At 44.7% G+C, this 14,585-nt stretch overlaps 2 pseudogenes; one reads left to right on the top strand and one right to left on the bottom strand.

The window, feature by feature from the left end:
- Window positions 1-380: 380 nt before the first annotated feature.
- On the bottom strand, window positions 381-4,756 carry LOC123191298 (putative F-box/FBD/LRR-repeat protein At5g44950; annotated as a pseudogene).
- A 2,299-nt stretch (window positions 4,757-7,055) lies between these two features.
- On the top strand, window positions 7,056-9,931 carry LOC123191299 (FACT complex subunit SPT16-like; annotated as a pseudogene).
- The last annotated feature ends 4,654 nt before the right edge of the window (window positions 9,932-14,585 follow it).

Below are 14,585 nucleotides of genomic sequence, written 5' to 3' on the forward strand. Positions count from 1 at the left end.
GGATCCTTAAGGCCAAAAAAAATTTACACAGCACATCAGTACGTTTCCTCTTTGGCATGTCGAGAATCAATGCAATGTGAAATTAGAAATCAAATAATATTGACAAGCTCAATCAGAGATGCAGGTAACGCCCGAAATAAAATGGTACCTCCTGAAGTTCAACGACATATATAATCAAAACAATACATGCCTAAAGACCATAGAGTTCTGATGATAATTGATCTGCATGGCGATCAGGACGACATGATCCACAGAATACAGTTAAAACATGCTGCCACAATCAAAAAGTTGCAAGGAGCATATACTACAGGAAAGAGGCAAGCAAGCTATCATCAGTCCATACTATTTCTGATTCTCATCAAAGATCAGACAACGAATTTAACACAAAGTCTGCAATGTAAGTACCACCAAAGTCAGGTACCAAAAGAAGCAGATACAGATATTAAGCTATGTTGTGGATCTGCACCGCTGAGAAAGGGTCATCAAAGGAGTAATCCGTCCCTCTCTTGAAGCTCCAGGGGCTACCTCCTTCAGGACCTGTGCTCCCGAGAAGCACCATTTCGCAGGACCTGCTGGCCATGTTGTTAGAAGCTTCCTGTGCTTTACGAGTTGCCTCATCCATCGAGAATGTCGTGAAGCTCTGGTTAGCCATGGAGATGGACGCAGTCCTCAGCGCCCTCGCGTTCCGAAAGAAGAACTTGAGGAAGGCAACCTCCCCAAGCTCCCCTCGGAATTCTCTGTAAGAGAACACCTTGATACACGACTTGACACTTTCAGTGGGCTTGGTCTGCTTCCAGAAGCTGCGGTTCATCCTGGCACTGCCAGCTTGATGATCACATTTTTCAGACTGCAAGAAAAAAAACAATTAAATCACTCACAGTTCAGCTATGATGAATCATGCTGAGTATATAATGCTGGTACACACAAACATGGTGCAAATTAATACCACACAGCGCTTCATATTAATTGAAAAGCGGCAGTTATTGTCCCGTGAAACAAACAGCATGCATACCTAAATGTGGGTTCTGATATATGAGAGATATGAGATGCCAATGCTTCCCATGAATGAAGCTAGACAAAGTACCAACTATCCTAGTAGTACAGATAGAACAGCAACTACGGTGGCCTCATGATCACAGTTCATGTATAACAAATTAAGAAGTTAGGCTACACATTTGAGCTGCAGATTAGCTCTCCTAACAAGTGCACAATTTACCAGCATCAATATGGCATTATGGCATGCTACATGGACCTCCAACAAATAGTAGGCAGCAATGTGCAACCCCCAGAATTATCATTTTGTACTCTAGTCACTGTTTAGTATGTGTAGAGAAGACCTGGTGGCTAAGAATAAATGTTAGCCTGAAAAGAACTGTGCAATTAGTTAAGTAGACATAACTCATGTCATGATACGGTCTAGTACCAAAGAACTAACACGGCACTGTGGTAATATCACACAGATCACCAGAAAACTGTAGGCAGGAATGAGCAAGATGATTATATATAAGTTGCAAACTTGACAGCTGAAATACAGGCCCTAAAGGTGAAGGTTGCTTTCCAAAAGTTAGTGGGGGTAAGAAGAGAAAACCTGATGGCTGATAATAAATGGAATGCTTGACATTTATGATCATTGACTCAGACAGAGCTATGCAAATCAACAATCAATATTTTCACACGTGAAATTAGCAGAAAGTAACAACTACCAAGTAGCCCACACGTGAAAGATCAGAAATTGATACCGTGTATGCACTATATATGCAGTTCCCCATGTTTGTTAGTATCACCAGAGATCTCACTCAACTATTCATGTGCTTTCTACCATTGTCGATCGCAACTAAAACATGAAATGGAAAGAACTTACAATAATGTGCAGTGCCTCCAAATTGGGAAAGCAGCCGAGGAAGGAGGGAACCATCTTGGCATCCGTGTGGTTTCCGAAACGCACATTCAGACTCAGGACCTTGATGCCGGTGGCCATGGTGCTTGGGCTCGCCTTTATCCCGGGCTGAAATGAACCCGATTAAACAAAAAAAAAGTCACACATTTAGTCATGGACCTCCATCAACTGGACATTTTGCTAGTTGAACAATGTTAGACTGCAGACAGGAGATGTATGTACCACGACGATGGTGTCTCGGATCTCTAGTATGGTGCTCCCTGGCTCCAAGATTCCTAACGCGTGTAGCTTGGGAGCGTCGCCAATCCTGACTCTGGTGCACAAGACAACGGCGTTGCTCCGAAAGCCCTCCAGGATGAGCCGCTCGAGGCGAGGAGCCTTCACCACGGCAATGTCCTCGAGAACAGAGCTGCAAATTTGGACGCAGCGGAGGCTCTGGCTGACGAGGCGAAGGCGCAGCCCCTTGTTGCATCCATGGATGTTGAGGGTCTCCAGGACGGGGCTCTTGGCGACGACAAAGTCGATGTCCCCGTCCTCCATGACGACGCTGCAGATGCCGAGCTCACGGAGATGGGGGAAGGAGGTGCCGAGCGGTAACCTGGCCACGTCCGGGAACTTCCAGAGGCCGATGTAGAGGCAAGCGAGGGTAGTGATGCTGAAGAGCGCGGGCGGGAGGGGCACGTCGAGCGGCCACGGGCGGTTGACGAGGACGAGCTCCTGGACGCCCTTGGTGGCGAGGAGGTGGAGCCAGCGCGCGAGCTGGGCCTGGTACGCGCTCGTGTGGCTGCAGGTGAGGTGGACGGTGGGTCAGGGTGGACACGGTCCGAGCCGGTCCGGTCCCTGACCGAGCCGTGCTTTGGACCGGCCGCGACCGGTCCGGACCGGACCGGACCGAAGTGCCCAACGGGCCTGTTTCCCTGGACCGGACCGGCGAGGAGAAAGCTCGGTCAGGACCGAGGGACCGAGCGATGGAGGGGGAACGTGAGCTGCGTGTGTGCCTTGCGCCGGCGTGCGTTCGTCTGTGTCGTGCCCTGTCCTAAAGATCAACTACTCCGGCTGCTTGCTGCAGACGAAGAGGCAGTTCATCTATGGTAGCATCTCTGCCAATATCAAGCTCGTCGTGGAGAACTCCGCCGCCCGTCGATACCGTTACTCTCAGCACATACTAGGTATGTACATCGGCGCTTCCAGTTTCAGATTGCTAATCAGCTTGTATTGCATGCAATTCTAACTGTATGTGCATCAATTAATTGCCAAATTCAGACATTGGGACAATCATGACGAGATCAACTTCCAGTTCATGGGGAACAAGACAGAGCACACCAACGTGTGTGCGTTCTCCGACGTGTTTGTCTACACCAGAGGTGCCCTTGGAACGAACCCACGCGAACGAGAGATTGCTCAAGAAAAAAAGGAAGATACAGGTGTTTTGCGCTGCACAAACTTCAGACCTTTTCTGTTCTATTAGTCAGACTTACAGAACGGGAAACAAGGCTTCGTGGCCCCTAACTTTGCGTCGTCGTGATCCACAACACTGGTGCCGTTCCACGAGCAGACCGACGAGGCGCGAGTGTGGCTCCAGGCAGTTAGACCCGCGAGCTAAACTAGCTAACAGAAGGAAAGTGTTCGAGCCTAACCTGACCAAAAACCAAAGTGTTAACTGAACTAACTGAAAACGTGACAGGAGTTTCGGATTTATTCAAGAGTGTTCGCCGACATGACGGGCAAAGAAGGAGATACAGTTCGTGCCCTGCGTGCCTGCGTGCACAGGTTGCACTGCTTCATCACGTCAGTAACAGTAAGGCTGGGACTTGACGACTGCGACAAAATTGATGGCGGCCTTGGTCGGGGAACAGAGGATGCGTGCGTCGTGTAGGCGGCGTCTGGACCAATTCATCGCACGGGCAGGAAGATGGCGATGCGGCGGTGCTTGGAGACGCGGTGGTTCGCTCGGGGGTTGCCGGTGGCCGTGACGACGAGGATAGAGGAACAGAGCAGGAGGCGCTGGAGGGGCAGAACGAAGAAGGAATCGAGCGAGGGGGGAATGGAACGAGGGGAGGGGGTCGCTCGGCTCGGGGTGGGCCTCGATGGCTTATCTGTACACTTGATGGGCCTTGCCGCCAGCGGTCCGCTCGGTCGGCCCGGATAAAGACCGGACCGGACCGAAAAAATTTCGGTCTCCTTTTCTGGGCTCGGACCGGCTAGTTTTTCTGTCGGGCCTGGACCGTACGGGCCGGTCCTAAATGGGCCACGAGCGGGCCGGAAAGCCCGCTCGTGCCGTCCAGGCTGAACGGTGGGGATGGTGCCGGTGTGCGCTTCGAGGATGCTGGAGACGGAGGCGACGATGGCCGGCGAGTCCGCGGGCGTGGGGGGCAAGCGGCAGCCTTTGGGGCGGAGGTGGGCGTCGGCCAGGACCTGGGGCGTGGAGAGCCAGACGCGGCGCCAGCGCGAGGCGAGGACGGAGGTGCGCGCGCCGTCCTTGACGGGGAGGCGGCAGAGGATTTCGCGCAGGAGCGCGTCGTGGAGGAGGCTGATGCGGTCGACGCCGTCGGGCGCGGGGAGGGCGGGGTTGCGCTTGGGGTCCGTGACGGCGAGGCGGGAGAGGATCTTGTGCAGGGGCGTGTGCCGCCGGTGGTCGGAGGCCGGCAGGGCGGGGACGAGCTTTTGCAGATGTGGGAGAGCAGCTGCTCCGTGGATCCGTCCACCTCGTGCGGGTCGAGCCCCCTGCACCGCAGATCGGCCTCCGTCAAGGGTCCACGTTGGTGAATGGTCGCCGGACGATGAGGCGGCGAGGGTTTGGGGATTTGCACAGAGACGGCTAACCTGGGCCGGTCCATTTGCAGTGGCAGGCGGAGCCATCACGTTCGAGTCTTCGAGAGTTGAAAAAAGGCAAAGATAGGACCGTGCTCGTGTGATTTGCTCCCACGACTGCACGTGATCAACATCGCTAGCCACCGTAATTTCTAAAGATTTGATATCCAAAATGGCAACCCAGTTTATATGAACTTTTTTGAAATTTCAAATGTGGTTTTATTTTTGAGATTTCTGAAACAAAATCAAAATCTTCATTTTGTGAAAGCATAACATTTTTTGGGAATCTCAAAGATTTTGTCAAAAACTAAACAAATTTATAAACACAAACATTTTTTAAAATTATGAATAAATATTTTAAAACCAGAAAAAAAATGAAAAACCCTCAATTTTTTGGATTTACGAACATTTTCAAAACATGAACATTATTTTATTTAGCGAACAAATTTTGAAAATATGGACATTTATTGAATTTTTTATGAACAATGGAAAGCAGGAACATTTTAAAAATTCACGAATATTATCTGAATTTGTGACAAAAATTCAAAATGCAAACATTTTCTGAAATTCACGACAAAAAATTATAAATCTTGAAAACATGAAAAAATCGAATTTGTGAACAAAATTTAAAATTAAAATTCCCAAACATTATTTGAATTTTTGAACAAATTTTGAAAACTTTTCGGACTGTGAACAAATTTTTAAAGTAGGAAAATTTCTGCAATTGCCAAAAAAATTTCCATTTTCGAATTTTCTGAAAACATGAACATTTTCCGAATTTGGGAACCAATTTTAAAAGTGGGAACACTTTTTGAAATTCACTAATAGTTTCTGAATTTGTAAAATAAAGGTAAACATTTTTAAATTTGAAATTCTAAACTAAGAATGGTAATCGATAATTGGTTTTTTAAATTGCGAACATTTTTTGAATAGAAGGGAACAAATATTGAAATTCTTGAGCATATTTCGGGCAATTTAATTCTACCACAACAGTTATAAATAGTTTACGTCTTATTGTGAAGCAGGGATATTCGGAGGCAGGCACAGGTTCTAATTCTACAATGCCTATCCTTGCAAATAATATGTTTAACGGGGACCCCTCGACCATTTTTATTCCAGTGATCCCTGGAGGATATACAGAACTTTTGCTTCAAACCGATCAAGCTTCAGAGCTGCTGCACACTCCAGAAGATTAGATTTTTGATGGAGTGAACAAGCAGCAGCAGTATCTTTTATTTCTTCTTGTCGCTATTGATCAATATATAGAGTTACAAATCTATATATGTAGTGCTGCACTCTCGTGAGTGAGCTTATTTTTCTCAATTTAATTATCAGAATGTTCACGCTGGAATTCCATTCATTTTTGCCAAAGTCCTAATTTGTATTCATTCATCAGTCTCTATTTTTCCCATCCCTTTGTATTGTTATTGCACTTCTGAATGTAATAGAGCTATCTACATTGTACACTGATGGACACTTCTGAATGCCCCCAGCTTTGCTCGTGTGATTTTGCCCTTGCATGCTAGCCCCCCCTTGAGGTCGATCCAACCGGGTCGTGTGATAGGCACCACCATGGCTCCGCCCGCACGGGAGGGCAAACCATCATCTATCATATGCATTATTAACCAATGTAGACCGACCTTGAATTATTTGCCGCCCCTTCTTTTTACTCTTGCCATTATTATGTGTCATCATATATAAGCAATGACCTTGAGGTGTTTCTATCTATCTATGTATGTATCATCTGCTAAGCAAAGACGACTCAAAATTCAAAACATGCATGCATGGACCTAGAATACATATATGCAGACAAAATTGAATCAGAAAAATCAAAATAACAAGCTGACACATCAAACTGTTCAAAATAGACTATGGTGTTCATCTCCATCTCTAGCATCCAGCAAGCATTTCTCCACTCCAAAACTTTTCTCATCTTCACATTACTTTTCTTTTTCCTCTCTCTCTCTCCACAAAATGGTCACCTCGATTGCAAAGCAGGTAAAGCTCGATGATTTTGGTATCCCTGGCAGGCTGCATACAAAGGTTAAACCATCATCATCTTCTGGCCTACATCTGCTTGCTGTGTCTTGTCATCGAGAACGCAAGCCATGAAAAAAATCGTCATAATATCTAAGCAAAAACATTTGTATAAGGCTCTAGACCACGTACGTAAATGTCACCCGTTTTGTCAGTGCTATGAATTTGATGCCGTTGATTCTCATTTTACTACTAGCTAGCTTATAAAAAGTTTTAGCTACATGCATACCAAAGCCTGTAACTGGTATTTTTCAGACGATTGCACTAGCTAAGTATCATCAATTTTCCTGCAGTTGGCTTCATGGTACAGATGGCAGATAATAGTAAAGAAAAATTAGGCTCAGGAGCAGCCCATACAATCAATCTAGAGACCTTCAGTAGGCGGCTTAACGTGTTTTATGACCATTGGAACGAAAATAAGTCTGATCTTTGGGCTTCTTCTGATGCCATTGCAATTGCGACTCCGCCTCCTTCTGAGGATCTCCGTCATTTGAAATCCACAGCTCTGGATGTTTGGTTTCTTGGATATGATGAATTTCCAGAAACCATAATTGTCTTCATGCAGAAGCAGATACATTTCTTATGCAGCCAGAAGAAAGCAAAATCTCATTGGAACCATCAAGGATGCTGCTGCAAATGAGGCTGTTTTGGTTCTGATATTGTCTTGCATGTGAAAAGCAAGAATGGGGATGGCATTGACCTGATGGATGATAATACTGCGTGCTGTTTGTGCTCAGTCGAAATCTGACACTTAAGTTGTTGGTCACATTGCAAAAGAGGCACCTCAGGGTAAGCTCCTTGAAACATGGGCAGAAAAGTTATCTGTTGGATCTGTGTACAACTTGCAGACGTAACACACGGGTTTCCTGAGATTTTTGCCGTCGAAGGTGCCACAAAGATCATATGTGTGAAAAAGACTGCTTGCCTAACTTCATCTCTAATGAAAAACTTTGTGGTACCGACCATGGAGAAGGTTATTGATGAGGAGAGAAAAGTCTCACACTTGTCATTGATGTATGACACAGAGAAGGTTATTATTGATCCTTTGAAGGCCAAGGAGAAGTTGAAGCCTGAAAATATTGATATATGCTACCCTCCTGTCTTCTAAAGTGGAGGGAAGTTTGATCTTAGGCCAGGTGCCTCCAGCAATGATGATTATCTCTACTATGATCCTGCAAGTATCATCATCTGCGCAACTGGGTCCAGGTACAGTAACTACTGTTCCAATGTTGCCAGAACATTTCTGGTAGATACTACCCCAGCAGAGAGTAGGGCGTATTAGACACTTTTGAAAGCCCAGGAAGCTTCTTTAGCAGCATGTAAACCAGGCAATCAGATGTCTGCAGTTTTTAAGGCTGCAGTTGCAGTGTTTGAGTAATATACAGGCAGAAACAAACAATGAGAAGACAAAGCAGTTCTTTAAGTTATTAGCTGATACAGCTTAAGTTAGTGACAAGACTGCAGAGATCTTGACCAATTGCTCCAAGGCTGTTAAAGATGTTGCCTATTCATTTAATGATGAGGAGGAAGTTCCGAAGCCGAAGCGGGCTTAGGTTGAGTCAAATAGCCTGGAAGCACTACCATCCATGGCGACACTTCGATCAGACAACCCGGAGATGGATGTCCAAGGAAGAGCTCCAGAGACTTCTAGAAGGCTTGATGGGGGTGGTTCTGGTTCTTCCTTCTAGGTCTTCAAATGAGCTTGCTGCATAAAAGAATGTGAATGATGTGCCCTATTCGAGAGAGTTGGTGATACAGGTGGATCAGAGGAATGAAGGTGTTCTCTTACCTATTTATGGCAGCATGATCCCTTTCCATGTTTCTACTGTTAAGAGTGTGACAAGCCACTAGGGCAACCACACCTGCACTATCCGCATTTTGTTTAATGTACTCCCTCCGTTCTGAATTACTTGTCGCTCAAGTGGATGTATCTAACACTATTTTGATGCTAGATACATCCATTTGAGCGACAAGTAATTCGGAACGGAGGGAGTACCTGGCATGCCATTCTCAAATGTTTGACAAGGCTCAAGGAGCTATCTACTTGAAAATGATTACATTACGCTCAAAGGATCCACGGCATAGCAGTGAAGTTGTGCAGCAGATCAAAACATTGAGGAGGCAAGTAGCTTCAAGGGAGCCAGAGAGGGCCACCCTTGTTACTCAGGAGAAACTCCAGCAAGCAAGCACCCTTGTTACTCAGGAGAAACTCCAGCAATCAAAGCACCAAAACAAAGCAAATGAGGCTTAATGATGTGTGGATACGGCCTGCATTTGGTGGTCGTGGGAGAAAGCTGACAGGAACTCTTCAGGCCCATGTTAATGGTTTCAGATGTTCTACTTCAAGGGCTGATGAGCGTATGGATATCATGTACGGGAATATAGAACATATGTTTTTTTCCAGCCGGCAGAGAAAGAAATGATTACCCTCCTACATATCCATTGCACAATCATATCATGTTGAAGTGATGGATGTTGTTCAAACTGTTGGTGGCAGAAGGAGATCAGCCCTTGATCCTGATGAGATTGAAGAAGAGCGGCGTGAGAGGGACCGGAAGAACAGAATCAACCATGGAGTTCCAGAACTATATCAACAAGGTTAATGACCACTGGTCGCAACCACAGTTCAAGGGGCTTGATCTGGAGTTCCATATCCCTCTTAGAGAGCTTGGATTCCATGGGGTTCCGTATAAAGCTTCAGCTTTCATCATTCCAACTTCAACTTGTTTGGTTGAGCTAATTGAGACTCCTTTCCTAGTGGTGACCCTGGGTGAGATAGAGATTGTTAATCTGGAGAGGGTGGGCTTTGGAACAAAGAAATTTGACATGGCTATCGTGTTCAACGACTTCAAGAAGGATGTTCTCCGCATCGACTCCATCCAGACAACCTCACTTGACGCGATAAAGGAGTGGGTTGACACCACCGATCTCAAGTACTATGAGAGCAGGCTGTATCTGAACTGGCGTCCTATCCTGAAGACTATCATTGATGATCCTCAGAAGTTTGTTGACGATGGTGGCTGGGAGTTCCTGAACATGGAGGCAAGCGATTCCGGGGCAGAGGAAACATAGGAATCAGACAAGGGGTACGAGCCTTCTGCTGCTGAGCCCGAGTCTGAATCAGAAGACGAAGACTCCGACAGCGCGTCCTTGGTGGAATCAGACGAGGATGAGGAAGAAGATTGACTCCACTTAGCACAACACGCCATACAGTTAATGTTTCAATCAAGAAGGAATCGCCAAAGTGAAACATCTGGGTAATTGCTAGCATTCCTAATGTTAGACCGAAAGAAGACTTAGTTTTATTTTCATGGGAATCATGGATACCCCCTCATAACTCATTTGCTCACTTTGTTACAAGTCATGCTCAGGATACACATGAAGAAGGTGAGAAAGCGGCAAGGAGTGCTAATCTAATTTTGTTCAGAACTCGTGTAATGTGACCCTCGGTACTTTTTTACATTACATGCCAAATAGATGTGTTCAAGTGGCCATGGGGAAACCATTTTACGGAGTGATTATACACTCCCTCCGATCAAAAATAAGTGTCGTGATTTTGGATCGGAGGGAGTACCATTCAACTAAATGAGTTGGAGATCTCAATTATAAATAAAATTTTGTTCTATCCAATCCACCAAACCCCCCTGCACTTTCTAGATAACAAACAACATCATCTCGCACCATTGAATGAATCCTGATCCATATAGGAAGGTGAGAAAACTTAACTGAAATAAGAAAAGAATATTTATTCAAGTGTTGTCTAGTTTATGGATTCTGGAACTTCTGAACATTCAGAACACACTTTAAATTTGAAGCTGACCAAAACAGGAGAAAAGCATCGCTTGCTTTGCCGCCTTCACTCAAGGTTCACCGACGGTTCAGGAGTGCCCAAGTGTATCCAACGGCATGATTCTACTCGTCATTTACCATTTCCTTGTTGTCTCTAGTTTGCTGTTTAAGCCCAGTTTAAGCCGCTAGTCTTATCTGAACTAACTGCCAAGTGCCTAATGTGACTGCTGCAGAAGTATATAGCTCCAGCAAATCTTTGGCAGAGAATTCGTTTTGGATCACTCGGTCCTCCTTGAGGCCTTCCTGTTCGATTTTCGACCACAATAATGAAGCATTTTTTTCGTAAATTTTAGACTGTCTTGTGCTATGGTAACTGTTCTGACCATACTCAGTACATGGAGAAATGTACAGGGGGTACAAACAATTTCTTGTAGGGCGACTACTTTTAGTTTTTTAATAACAAAACCAAGTTGGATCACAGTATTTGCTTTCCCATTTTTGCCATTCAGGTAAAGCCTGGAATCTAAAAATGCACACGGTGCAACAATTCCGATTGAAAACTGAATTAGCACAAGATAAGCCATACAGAGATTGATAGGTTCTGACAAAAGGAGCAAATGTGGAAACAAGCTAGTTACATGTGCTCAGAAAAATTACTAAGGTATAGAGTTGTGACTCTCACTGACAAAGATAAAGGGGCCCATATTTTGTCAATGAGCTGTGCGCTGCTTCTCTCCACTGAAGTTATCTGTTGGTCAAACCTTGCAATAGTAGACTGCACGTATATGGGATGCCATTCCCTCGTACGTAAAATGTAAAAGTCCAACCAAAGAAAATTGCAAAGACGATTAAATATACATTTTGCAACGGGACAATAACTGATTTGGACCTATCGTGAACATTACAAATACTGGTTGGTTAATTCTTTCCCAAGCTGTTTGGAAAGTTGACAGGTCCCGGTAACGCCTTTGGGCCTCTAAACTGCTCCATGTCTTTCACCCACCAACTCATTCAGGGATAGTTTGTTTAAATGCACGAATACTTCAAGACTTGGCAGAGGCCAGCTTAGTTAAATTTGACCAGAGATCAACAAGCAGCTATGTCATGAATCCTGGCCATGAAGGTTGCCATATCTGCACTTACAGGTGAACTTGTAAGTCGGTTCATCTCCTTCCTGATGAACAGTTACCACTCCTCCAGCCATGCATGATCAGAGGAGAAGGTGGTGGAGAGGTTGCAGCATCTCCTGATCAGAGTTGGCACCATCGTCGAGGAGGCGCACGTTTGATACATTACCAACTCTGGGATGATGATGCAGCTCAAGATGCTCTCAGAGGCCATGAGAGGACACCGTCTGCTCGATACCTCAAGGTACTGAGCCCTCCAAGACGATGCAGGCAATCGCGTTGCCACCTTCACTCAAAGTTCATCCACAGTTCAGGAGTGACCAAGTGTAGCCAGCGGAACGATTATACATGTCATTTATCATTTCCTTGTAGTTTCTCGTTAGCTGTTAAAGCCTGGTTTAAGCTACTTATCTTAGGTGAACTAACTGTCAAGTGCCTAGCGTGACCGCTGCGGGAGTATTATAGTGCCAACTTGGGTGAATGAAACGCAACAAGAATTAACTTTTTCTTTTTGCTGATCTTTACTTTCTTACACTAGAGGTAGCCTGATTCCCTTGTATCCTCATCTCAGATCCACCATATCACTACGGCAAACAAGCATTTAGCAGCATGTACATGTAGTGATGGGAGTACATTTGGATTATAAAGTTACAAAACTACCAAGTGCTGCTTGACAAGTTGCACATGCCCTGCTTCCCCAGAGATGAATACTATTACTACTATGTTCGGTACAGTTATCTTAGCAGTTTCTCTTATCTTTACTACAAAGGGGAGTCTGCGGTCTTAATGGATCCATATCCCTCGCACTCTCCTGCAAAACCAGCCCACCCCTTGTCCCATCCCCGCTCAACAAAAACAGCAGAAAAACCCCGGGGAAAAAGCAAACAGCCACGACCCACAGACACAGGTCCCAAGCCCCATCTCCCCCAATCCCCTCGCTCCTGCTGGATGCACTGAGAGTCTGTGAGTTACTAGTTGCCTTTCTTCAGTGAGGGTATGGGAACACTCCTCGATAGAAGCAAAGATTGTGTAAAAGAAAATTCAGGGTTAACGACAGTCTGATTCGTCAGAAGTTGAGGGAATAGAAGAGTGCTCGTTCATGTGTAAGCAATCATGTGTGGACCAGAAAGTTTGATGTGCCCGGTCAGGCACTTGCATGGGTAATCAACACTGACCAAATGTTTCAATCAGTAAATGTAAAAGTCAAAATGAAGAGTTCATTTCGTTCACCACAGATAACTGGCTCATCTTTCTGATAATGTTTTGCCTGCCAAATCAAATTTTCTGGAATAAATAAATAGACTAAAAGGTCAGAATCTTAGCTCTTGTTAATTCTGCAACCTATTATTGTATATCTAAATTGAACATTTCAGATTCTGTGGTTCCCGGCTGGATTTCAAAGTGCGAAGAGGCATGGATGCATGAGAATGCTCTGAATGGCATCCATACAGAACTCCAACCAGGCTAAGTAATTCATATACATAGAAACAACAGCTACGTTTTCACTACCTCATTATGCGTATGGGTTCTGTATGCTGTTTGTCCCTTTTCTGCTGACCTATTTTTGCGCCGCCAAATTACAGATTTACACAACCAAACTAATGCATATATATGATTGACTCGGTTCTCTGTATGGATGCAGTGTGCAAATGTGCCATTGTAGGCCTAATAAATGCTTCATATATGCAGAGATTTGTTGCAAACAAACAGAAGAAGGTCCTTTTTGGCTATTCCATACAAAGATCTTTGGTTTTCATGATTAAGCAGGCGTTATACCACAGCTTGGTGTCTGATACTACTCAGTCAAATTAGTCACATATTTTTGTCCTCCAATATTATTGTTGAACTTGTCATATGGTATTCAGGTTATTTGGGACAAATGGCTAACATATGTCAACATGTGATTATATAGCATGCATTGCTAAGTCTTGTTGGATTGCTAGGCATGGATGTGTTCAAGAAAGTAACAGAAAATTTGGAGGCACACTTACTGTTGAATCATGACTGTTTTCATTTTGTGAATTGCACACTTATTCTTGCTGTCCGCTTCTACTAAGGTAATAACAAATTAACAACATAAGGTTGAAGGTGCAAGAATCTGTATACCCCGTAATGCCATAGGATATTTCAGAGATTACTGTTTAAGGCATCATTAAGAACAGTAGAAAGCCTTTCTCAAAGAAGAAGTCGGAAGCCCTGTTATGGCCAGCCTGGATCAATGAACATAGGAGTCACGTGATTTTGTATATATATGTACTTATTTTAGTCTGTATCCTCTATTTTGGGTAGCAGAAGATCCTTATAGGCCTCTACACAAATATATGTTTCCCTACGCTGATTCTTTTGAAATGCAAAGCTATGCCAGCATCGTCTTTTATTCAGTCCTGCACATCCAGTTGTATAATTTTAACTGTGCAAATCTGGATATTTTGTAGTCCGAAAAAGGTCCTGAATTTCTTCAACAGGGCTGGCAATGGCATTCTTTGGATGTAGCTTGTCAATTACATTGACATGTATGGAAGTAAATGTGAAGACCATATCCAAATTATAATTGCGCCAAGCCTGAGAGGCAGGTGGAAAGGGACGCAGGATGAAAAATACACTTGAGAAATGTTTGGTTGCCAACATCACTTTGGTAACAGTCATATCTGTTGTAACCTCCAAAAATGCCTGCTGCTTGGTTTGGCTACGTTCTGCATGAGTGAAGAGAGGACGAGAGGTAGCCTGCCCCATAGGGCATGCGCGGCTGGCCCTGGAGAAACAGACGATTTAAGCGTTTCTCCACGGCCAACTTTCAGGCTTGACTGGAGAACTTGTGTACGTAATCAAACACAAAAAAGATAAAGATACTGTATCTGACGGAACGGACCAAGCTCGTGCAGGAACCAAACACACAATCAGTTAGCAAGGATAAGGGTGGAGAA

Source organism: Triticum aestivum, chromosome 2A (assembly GCF_018294505.1).
Source record: "Triticum aestivum cultivar Chinese Spring chromosome 2A, IWGSC CS RefSeq v2.1, whole genome shotgun sequence".
NCBI classification, from domain to species: Eukaryota; Viridiplantae; Streptophyta; class Magnoliopsida; order Poales; family Poaceae; genus Triticum; species Triticum aestivum.